The 12055-nt window shown below is 44.5% G+C and overlaps 1 protein-coding gene across 1 annotated transcript in view; it reads left to right on the top strand.

Moving 5' to 3' along the window:
- Window positions 1–42: 42 nt before the first annotated feature.
- ASIC1 (acid sensing ion channel subunit 1) overlaps window positions 43–12055 on the top strand; it is a 177788-nt gene continuing 165775 nt past the window's right edge. Inside the window, exon 1 of the mRNA XM_030554922.1 lies at window positions 43–290. The gene's annotated coding sequence lies outside the window, so the exon portion shown is untranslated. The remainder of the gene's footprint in view (window positions 291–12055) is intronic.

Below are 12055 nucleotides of genomic sequence, written 5' to 3'. Positions count from 1 at the left end.
CCCCTGGTTTCTTTCTGCTGAGAGCAGCAGGGCGGTGTTTTCATCAGCGAGGGCAAGTGTCGCAATGGAGACCTCAGCACTTGGGACACGCCTAGAGGCCTTAGTGGGCTGCAGGCTATATGCACCCGTAAGGCACAGTACCCACCCCAAGCATGCTGCAGTCTCATTTAAGACCTAAGCTAATCTATCAGTTCTACAGCAGTAACTGAGGAAGGGCAGAACCCGGCCTGTTGTGTGGGGACCCTATGCCTTTTGGAGCTGTTGCTCTTCAGATGAGACATAAAACTGAGGTAATGTGCACTTGTTGTCATTGCATTTTTCATAAGAGTCAGGCTGTTAGTTCCAAGGACTTGGCCATATTTCAACATGGGATAATTATAGTCTGCCTCTTTCCATTCACATCCTTTTCTCTGGATACAGTATTTTCCATCCCAAGCCAGCTGTTGTACAGACATATAGTGAAAGACAGGTCCTGCACCAATTAGTTTACAATCTTAGGATCCAGTTCTGTAAACACACACATGCTTACCTTTACTATTATTATTATTTGTTTGTATTACCATAGCTACCATATATCAGAGGGGTAGCCGTGTTAGTCTGTATCCACAAAAACAACAAGGAGTCTGGTGGCACCTTAAAGTCTAACATTTATTTGGGCATAAGCTTTTGTGAGTAAAAACCCACTTCTTCAGATGCATGGAGTACTCCCATCAGTAGTACTCCCACTGAAGTGAATGGAACTGTTTGTGGTAGTAATGTTAAGCATGTGCATGTGTGCAGGATCCAGCCTTACAATGTTACTCTATGGGTATGTCTTCACTACCCGCCTGATTGGCAGGTAGCAATCGATCCAGAGGGGATCAATTTATTGCATCTAGTCTAGATGTGACAAATTGACCCCCAAATGCTCTCCCGTCAACTCCTGTATTCCAGCGCAGCGAGAGGTGCAAGCAGAGTCAACGGGGGAGTGGCAGCAGTCGACTCACTGCAGTGAAGACTCCACGGTAAGTCGATCCAAGTACGTCGACCTCAGCTATGTTATTCACGTAGCTGAAGTTGCGTAGCTTAGATCGATTTCCCCTCCCCCGCCCCCCAGTGTAGACCAGGGCTATGAGAGTGAAATCAGCAGTGTGTGTCAATCTATAAAAACAACAAGGAGTCTGGTGGCACCTTTAAGACTAACAGATTTATTTGGGCATAAGCTTTTGTGGGTAAAAAACCCACTTCTTCAGATGCATGGAGTGAAAATTACAGATGCAGGTATTATTATACTGACACATGAAGAGAAGGAAGTTACCTCACAAGTGGAGAACCAGCATTGACAAGGCCAATACAATCGGGGTGGATGTAGTTCACTCCCAATAATAGATGAGGAGGTGTCAATTCCAGGAGAGGTAAAGTTGCTTTTGTAGTGAGCCAGCCACTCCCAGTCCCTATTCAAGCCCAAATTAATGGTGTTAAATTTGCACATGAATTTTAGTTCTGCAGTTTCTCTTTGAAGTCTGTTTCTGAAGTTTTTTTGTTCAAGTATGGCTACTTTTAAATCTGTTATAAAATGTCCAGAAAGATTGAAGTGTTCTCCTACTGGCTTTTGTATGTTACCATTCCTGATGTGCGATTTGTGTCCATTTATTCTTTTACGTAGAGACTGTCCGGTTTGGCCAATGTACATGGCAGGGGGGCATTGCTGGCAAATGATGGCATATATCACATTGGTAGATGTGCAGGTGAACAAGCCCCTGATGGTGTGGGTGATGTGGTTGGGTCCTCTGATGGTGTCGCTAGAGTAGATATGGGGACAGAGTAGGCAACGAGGTTTGTTGCAGGGATTGGTTCCTGGGTTAGTGTTTCTGTGGTGTGGTGTGTAGTTGCCGGTAAGTATTTGCTTCAGGATGGGGGGCTGCCTATAAGTGAGGACTGGCCTGCCTCCCAAGGTCTGTGAGAGTGAGGGATTGTTTTCCAGGATAGGTTGTAGATCGTTTATAATGCGCTAGAGAGGTTTTAGCTGGGGGCTGTACAGGATGGCCAGTGGTGTTCTGTTATTTTCCTTGTCAGGCCTGTCCTGTAATAGGTGACTTCTGGGTACCCATCTTGCTCTGTCAATCTGTTTCCTCACTTCTCCAGATGGGTATTGTAGTTTTAAGAATGCTTGATAAAGATCTTATAGGCATTGTCTCTGTGTGAGGGATTGGAGCACATTCAGTTGTATCTTAGGGCTTGGCTATAGACAATGTATTGTGTGATGTGTCCTGGATGGAAGCTGGAGGCATGTAAGTAAGTATAGCAGTCAGCAGGTTTCTGGTATAGGGTGGTGTTTATGTGACCATCACTTATTTGCACTGTAGTGTTCAGGAAGTGGATCTCTTGTGTGGACTGGTCCAGGCTGAGGTTGATGGTGGGATGGAAATTGTTGAAATCCAGGTAGAATTCTTCAAGGGCCTCCTTCTCGTGGGTCCATATGATGAAGATGTCATCAATGTAGCGCAAGTGGAGGAGGGGCGCCAGGGGACGAGAGCTGAGGAAGCGTTCTAAGTCAGCCATAAAAATGTTGGCATACTGTGGGGCCATGCGGGTACCCATAGCAGTACCGCTGTGTATTGTAAACATACAGTCTATGTTTGTATACTGGAATTCCACAGAATGCTCTAAGGCTTGAAGAAGTGCTCTATAAACCAAGCATACCTAGGCGGCCCTGCAGTTTGGGCTACAGGGTATGTAGCAGGGTGCACCAGAGTGCTGTGCTGTAACACCCCCATGTGGACACTGCAGATGCGAACTAAAAGGTTCCTACTTTGGACTAATGTAATCCTGTTTGCAGGGGCCTATGTTAATGCAAACTAGGAACTGTATAGTTCATGCTTACACCATTCACACAGGGGAGCTACAGCACAGCACTTTGGTGCACGCTGCTATTCACACCCCAGTAGTCTGCACTGCTGAGCAGTGTAAAATGCTCTGAGACGTGCCCAAAACCTGAAAACCTCTGTGGAAGCTTTTTTTCACAATAATTTTATGATCTCCATAATAAAAGATATTACCCCAATAGATATTAAGGTAATGCTCTTTTTCCCTGTAAAATTGTTCTAATACCTCGCTTTTAATGACCTAAAGCAATGACAAATGGTGATAAAGGATAATAAAGAGAAAAACGCACTGTCATAGGACAAATGGTCATTAAAATCAACAGGAACCGTGTGATATTTTACCTGCTTGTGAGCTCACAAATTCTACCACCTTCTGAGTCAGGAAAAAAAAAAACAAGATTCATTGGCTCTGAGGATGATAATACTGTCCTTTTGATCTGATAACCTCCAAGTGCCTCACAGATATTTAGATCAACATTTTCAAAAGTAGCCAGCAAGTATGAGTGCCTTAATTTTTGGGTGCCCCATTTGAGACATTTTGGGCTTGGTTTTCAGAAGACCTAGTCACCCACTGCTCTAGTTGAAGTCAACAGGAACTCAGGTGTCAGGGCCTCTGAAAATATGGCCTAAAGTGGCTGTCATAAACAGATAGCTAAGGGTTAATGTCTCTTTCACCTGGAGCACCTGACCAGAGGACCAATCAGGAAACCGGATTTTTTCAACTTTGGATGGAGGGAATTGTGTGTCTGGGGTCTTTGTTTTCTGGCTGCCTGCTTTCTCTGAGCTTTGGAGAAGTAGTTCTGTTTTCTAATCTTCTGTTTCTAAGTGTAAGGACAAAGAGATCAGATAGTAAGTTATATGGTTTCTTTTCTTTGGTATTTGCATGAATATAAGTGCTGGAGTGCTTTGATTTGTATTCTTTTTGAATAAGGCTGTTTATTCAATATTCTTTTAAGCCATTGACCCTGTATTCGTCATTTTAATACAGAGAGACCATTTGTATTTTTTCTTTCTTTTTTATATAAAGCTTTCTTTTAAGACCTGTTGGAGTTTTTCTTTACTTCAGGGAAATTGAGTCTGTACTCACCAGGGAACTGGTGGGAGGAAGAAATCAGGGGAGATCGGTGTGTGTTGAATTGGCTAGCCTGATTTTGCATTCCCTCTGGGGGAATAGGAAAGTCCTTTTTGTTCCAGGACCGGGAACGGAGAGGGGGAGTCACTCTGTTTGGATTCACAGAGCTTGTGTCTGTGTATCTCTCCAGGAGCACCTGGAGGGGGGGGGGAGGGAAAAAGGATTATTTCCCTTTGTTGTGAGACTCAAGGGATTTGGGTCTTGGGGTCCCCAGGGAAGGTTTTTCAGTGGGACCAGAGTGCCCCAAAACACTCTAATTTTTTGGGTGGTGGCAGCAGGTACCAGGTCCAAGCTGGTGACTAAGCTTGGAGGTTTTCATGCTAACCCCCATATTTTGGACGCTAAGGTCCAGATCTGGGAATAAGGTTATTGACAGTGGCTCAAATTGGGCAGCAAAAAAAGGCCTGAAAGCTCCTAGTGAGGTCAATGGGAGTTGGGTCTGACTCTAGTAAAAGCATTCAAAATCAGTGGCCACTTTTGAAAATGTTAACCTTCTTAATCAGCATTTAGATAACATAGGAGCAAGCACTGTATAAAACAAAGCAGATAAATTAGATTAATTCAGATTAGATAGACACTTAGTTTAGGTTAGATTAGCCTCATTTTACAGATGGGAAAATGAGAGATACAAGTGAAGTAATTTGCTGAAGGTCTAACTGTCTATTTAGATACTACTTATAAGGCTCACATCAAATTAGCATCTGAGCTTCTTCTAGTTAGTTAAAAATAACAGTAGAAATCTCTCTTCCCTTCCCAGCTTGTCAACGAAATAGCTTGACTAGTTTATAGGTTGGTTTGTGTGTGTAAGTAGGTTGTGTGTCTTTGATTGTGAAGAAATTATTGAGGGAAAGCTGAGCAGAAGAGGACATAGTAAATCAGGAATGGAACCCAAGAGTCCTGACTGTCACCCAGCACCATAGCTTTCAGGGAGGTAAACTGGATAATCTAAAATTCTTTTCCATCTATTGAGTCCTTTATTTTAACCGCTAGATAAAACTGCCTCCCAGAGTCCTTAACATACAAATTAGACCATTTAAGGGCTCCCAGTTCAGAACAATGATACCTCAAGAGATTTCTCCCTGAAACCTTGATCTGAAAAACAGTTTAGGATCTGTCCCTTCTGCTCTAAAAAGCAAGAACACATTTCACATCCAACATGTGTGATCCATTCTGAGACATTTAACAATGTGCACCATGTTAAAATACAAAACAAATAAAAGCCAACAATTACACAAAATGAACTCTCATAACCATAAAATAATCATGCATTTTAATCTCTTAACGCTGAAACAAAACAGTGGGTAACTGAAGGATGAATATTCACGATTATAAAGCAGAACTAAATGTTTAAAATTACTAAGTGGAGAAGTGAGTTCATAAAGTGTATTACTATCTATTATAGAGTCTGTTTCACAAAAATCTGTGTCTCGTAGGTTACACAGCCTTGTCTAGCTTAACTAATAATAAATAACTTAATATCTTGCACTTCTGTAGTATTTTCCATCGAGAACCTCAAAGCCTTTTACAAATATTAATGAATAAAGTTTAATTACTTCACTCCTCATGAAAGTAGGTCAAAATTATCCATATTCTATAGGGAAACTGAGGCACAGAAGGGCGATTACTTGCCCAAAGTCACACTGTGAGTCAGTGGCAGAACCAGAAATAGAAACAAGCTCCCCCAGCACGTGGTCCTGTGGTTTAACCACAAAATCATCCTAAAGCCCCATCTGCACAGGCCTTTAAACCAAGTTTGGGATCAATAACAACATTTTGCCCTTCTGTAGCACCTATCATCCAAGGAACTTGTAATATTTTACAAATATTAATGAATGAAGCATCACAATCACTCCTGTGATGTTAGTCAGTATCATAAACCCCTTCTACAGAGGGATACATTGAGGTAACTTGGTTAAGATCACACAGGAAATGAAGCCGGGAATAGAACCCACATCTCTCTCAATTTGTCATTTACTTTAAATACAAGACCATTCAACACAGTTTCCAGCTAGCCAGGTTTCCAGCAGGGCTTAGCTCTAGGGTTTTGAGTCAGGTCTTGGACCCTACACAGCTCCTGTTTGCACTGAATTAATCTCACCTTGCCTAGGGTGCCCCTAATGGCTAGACCGTAATTACTTCTAGGCAAGTTGTGCCACTCTTAGGGTATACTTTAGAGCAGGGGTCTCAAACACACGGCCTATGGAGTTATTTCCTGCGGCCCGCCATAGGCACTGACTCCACCAGCGGCCAAGCTCCCCTCACCCCCTGTCCTCTCTCCTCCCCCCCTCTGAGCATGCTGCATCCCCACTCCTCTGCCTACCTCCCAGCGCTTAGGACTTTCCAGGAGGGGGGAGGAACGGGGACGCGGCATGCTCAGGGGAGGAGGCAGAGAAGAGGTGGGGCTGGGGTGCGGATTTGGGGAAGGGGTTGAAATAGGGGTGGGGAAGGGATGGGAAGAGGCGGGACAGGGGCAGGGCCTCATGGACTAGATGAGCAGTCTGAGGTATGAAGTTCAGCATGTATGATTCTTTGCTGTGAGTAGTTGGGAAGAATGTTTTTAAAAGTGGCAACATATTTACTTTAGTACTTTATTAACAATAGTTACTTTAAAAAGTTCCTGCCCTTACAGCTATGTTGATAGACTGTTAGTGTAGACCATCATCAGTGTTACTGGCCACATAAGGAATAGTTACAGGTGTTTATATTTTATTAAAACCTCTCTTCGCATTACAGTTTTAAAAAAGTTAATACATTGACTTTTAATAGCATACTATATTAATCCTCTTTTTTTTCATTTTTGACTATACTTTTGCAGGGTCGGCCTTAGGAATTGCGGGGCCTGATTCGAATACCCGGCAATGGTCTGGGTCTTCAGCGGCACTTCGGTGGTGGGTCCTTCACTTGCTCCAGATCTTCGGCGGCGCTGAAGACCCCGCCGCCGAAATGCCGCCGAAAACCTGAAGCGAGTGAAGGACCCGCCGCCAAAGTGCCGCCGAAGACCTGGACTGCCGTCAGGTGAGTAAAAAATTAAAAAGTTAGGCACTCTTCTTTAGGGCACAGGGCCCTCTTAGTTGTGGGGCCCAATTCAGGGGAATTGGCCTAATGCCGGCCCTGTACTTTTGTATCATTGAACAATAGTGGCCCTCGGGCCAATGTACTAGTGCTCATGCGGCCCCCGTGGTGATTTGAGTTTAAGATCCCTGCTTTAGAGGAATCAAAAGGTTTTTTCTCTTGTAAGAAACTGAAATTTCTTTTAAATTGTAGCCCATTATTCTGTGCCTTCTTATTAGTCTCAGTTATAAGTAATTAATTTCTGTCTCTTTCTTTGTATTACTATCCTTTAGGTGGTTGTAAAGAGTGACCATGTTCATCTCTTGCATAATGTTTTTCAATGTTACACAAATTAGTTTTCTTCCATCTGTCTTCATATGTAATTTTTTGGAGTCCTTCTCAGGTAGGGTGACCAGATGTCCCATTTTTAAAGGGACGGTCTCGTTTTTTGGGACTTTTTCTTATATAGGCGCCTATTACCCCCCACCCCCTGTCCCGTTTTTTTCACAGTTGCTATCTGGTAACCCTATTCTCAGGGAGCCATTGAACCGGATTTGAGGCAGAGTCTGGCTCTTTGGAGGGATGGAAGCGTAACCTGCCACTGCACACCCAAAGCTTTGAGTCGCAAAGGGATAGATCCACAAAGGGACTCAGGCACCTAAGCCCATCATTTAAGTGCCATTGAGATCCTCAGAACCCCTGCTCAGCTCCTCCCTGTCTCTGTAGGCACCTACAGTTCCAGTTGATGGACATGCCCAAATCCACCTAAATGCTGATGCTGTGAAGCTGCTCAGTGTCCTAGCTCATGCCTAAATCCTTGTTGGATTCACAAACTAGGCATTCCCCCACTTATCTTGACTGCAGGGCCCAATCCAATAGGCCTTCTCAGAGTACACCAACTATATAAGAACTTGCATAAAAGACAAGTGGGGAAGGGAGCCTGTGCATGCAACCAAATCAGGAATTTTCTGGACTGGGTGTGTCTATGTGTGTCCTAGAATACTTAATAGCATTTAGAGCATTCACCTGGGAGGTGCAAGATCTGTTTTCTGATTTAGGACAGGGCACTGATCTTGGGTCTCCCATATCACAGGTATGTGCCCTAATCCTGAGGCTATTAGCTATGCTAACATGGAACTCTCTCAGTCTCTCCTGTTGGAACTGTTCCACTTTGTATAAATAAATATTTATGAGAAATGACTGACCTAACCTGGCTTAGGGACCTAATTCCAGAGCAGGTTCATGACTATGGGGATAGGTACTCCAGCATTTTATACTGCCACTTAACTCAGGGCTTAGGATTCCACTGGCTGGCAGGTACCTAAAAGTTAGGCATTCCCTTTGTGGATTTAGCTCAAAATGCTGTTCATGCTTTTGAAATCTTCCAGAATCTTGCTGCAATGTACTTTATAGATCTTCTCTTTCTCTGGTTCTTCCTCTCTTCTCTACTCTGTCCACAAATCTCTCCACCGCAGCACAAGAGCCTTTTCCCCTTCAGCTATCATGGTCTAGAACAGCCTTGTATCTTTCTGCCACACTGTCTCTCGTCTCAACTTTCATCTGATAAAGGACAGTCTTGTGGCTAAGGCATTGGATCAGGACACAGGAGAGAGTTCATTGTATGACTTTATGCAAATCTGTATCTTTAGGAATTATGTTCAATGTTATGTAAATAACACTGTCTGCAATGAAAGGTTCCTTCTGTGATAATATTCTAGCACAGAGTTTCAGTGACACAATACAGAGTAGGGGAACTGAAGATATAACTTTGTTAAGGACCATGACACCCAGTCCTAGACAACTTGGCTTAATTGTGGCCAGCCAGTTCTAGTTCTGGAAAATAAGACTTGGTCCTGGATGGAATTTTAATCGCAGGAATTAATTATAACCAATTGGGAATTCTTTCCGCTATTTCTGACAGCACTTTGAGTTATTGTATAATAATATTGTTCTATGCTTCTCAATAGCGCCTTTTATCCAGAACCATCACAAAGCACTTTGCGGACTATATATAGAGATCATCTCACTAATGAATTTCTGAAGAGACTCTGCTTCCAAAATGTAGCCACTTCTGGGGTGGAATGTGCAGCAACAGTTTAGGACAGGCAGTGGATAATAGCAAAGTTCAAGGGAGTTTAAGGAGGAAGAATATGATTATGCAGATTGGAAAGAGACTCCCATACTGGGCCAATACTTCTGTTCTTGTGAATAGTGACATGGTGTCTTTGATAGCCACAAATGCTCATGTTCTTGATTTTACACCTAATCCAGAATTTACAGCAGCACATTATCCCATTGTCAGGACACTACATCTATACTGACTTAAAGACAGTGAAGAGTGCCATGTATTGAATGACCAAAGAGGAGCTTCCTACAGCAGCTGGAGATCACCTGTCAAGTACTGATCAAGTCTACCCATGATTAGTATAGGAGACAAGATGATATCCGAGTCAGTGATGATACTGCTAGATAGGACAAATGTATCTTTCATTAAAAAATTGTCATATAGGATTGCAAGGAGGCATCAGTGGGGCCCATGAAGAACAAAGCCTGTCAGGAAACTCTTATAGTTTTGCCTAGACAGGTCAGCAGCCATCAAGGGCTCTGACTACTTATCAGTCTGGCTCTGATTAGCTCAGCCCCACCCAACTCCATGGAGAATTTATAGAATTCATCTTCTTTTCTCCTTTTCAGTAGCAGCATGGTTGATTGTTGCCAGATGAGAATAGAGGAGCTGGAGGTCCCTTTCATGTACATTGTTATTTCAAAGGAGAAAAAATAACTGGCAACTAAGGCCCTTTTGCCAGTCTTTTTATTGCAACGTAATGATCTTCCCTTTTGTTTTTAGTAGGGGTTGGGGGAAGCCTTGAAATGTCTTGTCTGGGAAACTGTTAATAGAATTTATGCTAATTTGATGATTACAAGAGGAAGTGCCTTGTATCTTCAGGCAGTAGAAATTTCACCGGCAGTTCTGCCACAGTCTGACTCTGTAGGGCAGCTCATCCCTTCAAAACCCTCACCCATGAGCCTGGGGGACTCCCTCACTATCTTTGTTTTGTGGGGTCTCTCTGAGACAGAACCTGTGCCTGTTGGTATCATCAGTGTCCTTGTGTTATGACACTATTTGACTGTATGACAAGTTTATGCCCTCAGAGTACTGAGTGGTATCACAAGGGGTGGGGGGCGAGAGTTTTGTGCCACTGAAAGTTTTGGACTGTCATTTGGACCAAGTGTTTCCTAGTAGTAATGGGGGACTTTAATTTACTTATACATTTTTTGGAAAAGTAATAGGGCAAAACACAACATTTCCAATGAGTTCTTGGAATCTTTTTGTTTCAGAAAGTGGAGGAAGTAACTAGGACAACCATTTTAGACTTGATTCTTGCCAAAAGAGAGGAATGACTGTGAATCTGAAGGTGGAAGTACTCCTGAGGGCATTTTGCGCCAAAAATACTAAAATTCTGCACACATTTTAAAATTCTGCAAATTTTATTTGTCAAATAAATGTGGAGGCTCTAGCATGGCATTGGGGAGCACAGGCCAGTGGCTGCACAGAGGTGGGAGATCACTGTGCAGCTCCCCCCGGGACATGGATTCAGCGGTGAGGTGGCACCCAATCCTGACACAGCGCAAGGACCTGTTCTGCCCCAGAAACTGCCCCTCTGTGTGGTCAGGCAGGCTCAGCAAGGCAGGATCCAAATCTGGAGGGGCTTAATGTGGGAGGATCCAGGTGTGGGTTGAGAGGGTTTTGTGTGGGGCAGTCTGGGTGCAGGTGGCTCAGTGGGGGATCCAGGATGCACAGGGGCTTGTTGGAGGCTTCTGGGTGCAACAGTAATGAAACTCTGCAGGGTAGTCCAGGTGAAGGTGATTGGGGCTCAGCAGCAGGGTGTGTGTGTGGAGGATAGAGCTCAGCAGGAAGGTCTGGGTGTGGGGGGCTCAGTGGGGAGTTCAGCTGCTGGGGGAATGGGGCTCAGTGGGGTGCAGATCCAGGTGTAGCTGGTTGGGGCTCAGTGGGGTGGGGATCCAGGTGTGTGTGGCTCATTGGGGTGATCCAGGTGCAGGGGGTGTGGGGCTCATCGGGGGCATTCTGAGTGCAGGGGGATGAGGCTCAGTGGGAGGGTCTGCGTATGAGGGGGTCTGGATGCACGAGGGTTGGGCAGATGGAGGAGCTGCTCCTTGTACAGGAATCCCTCCCCATGCAGCTGAGGAGCAATGGATGCAGGGGGAGAGAGAGAGTTTGCAGAGCTTACTGCAACCATGAGAGAAATCTGGGGGTGGATCTGACCCGGATGCTGGGCAGGGGAAGAGGAAATCCCAACCTCTCCAGCCCAGCTGGGACTAGCAGCTGAGCCCAGGGCAGGAGCCACCAGCCGGGTCTTCCCCAGTCCCATCTCCTGCCCCACAGTGATTTACCTCTCTGCCGGCTGCCCTGGGCACCCAAAACTTACTGCTGGGGAGGCTTGCATGACTGCTCTTGTGGCTTGCCTTTGCTTCAGCATCAGAAAGTCATTTTTCTGTGGAGAAACAAAGAAATCTGCGGAGGACATAAATTTAGGAAACCACTAGGAGGGTGGTGAAGCACTGGAATGGGTTACCTAGGGAGGTGGTGAAATCTCCATCTTTAGAGGTTTTTAAGGCCCGGTTTGAGAAAGCCCTGGCTGGGATGAGTTAGTTGGTGTTGGTCCTGCTTTGAGCAGGGGATTGGACTAGACGACCTCCTGAGGTCTTTTCCAACCCTAATATTCTATGATTCTGTACTTGTTCAGTGGTACAGAATTCCTCCAGGAGTAGTGGAAGGCAATTTGGGTGAAAGTGATCATGAATAAGGCTAAGATTTTGTCACAGATATTTTTAGTAAAAGTCACAGACAGGTCATGGGGAATAATGAAAAATTCACGGAAGCCCATGACCTGTTCCTGACTTTTACTAAAAATATGCATGATAAAATGAGAAGCCTGGGCAGCTGCAGGTGGGCTAGGAGCTCCAGGGTCCACCTCCTCTGGTGGCT

Source organism: Gopherus evgoodei, chromosome 3, assembly GCF_007399415.2.
Source record: "Gopherus evgoodei ecotype Sinaloan lineage chromosome 3, rGopEvg1_v1.p, whole genome shotgun sequence".
Taxonomy (NCBI): Eukaryota; Metazoa; Chordata; order Testudines; family Testudinidae; genus Gopherus; species Gopherus evgoodei.
This window is presented reverse-complemented; position numbering and strand designations above follow the sequence as displayed.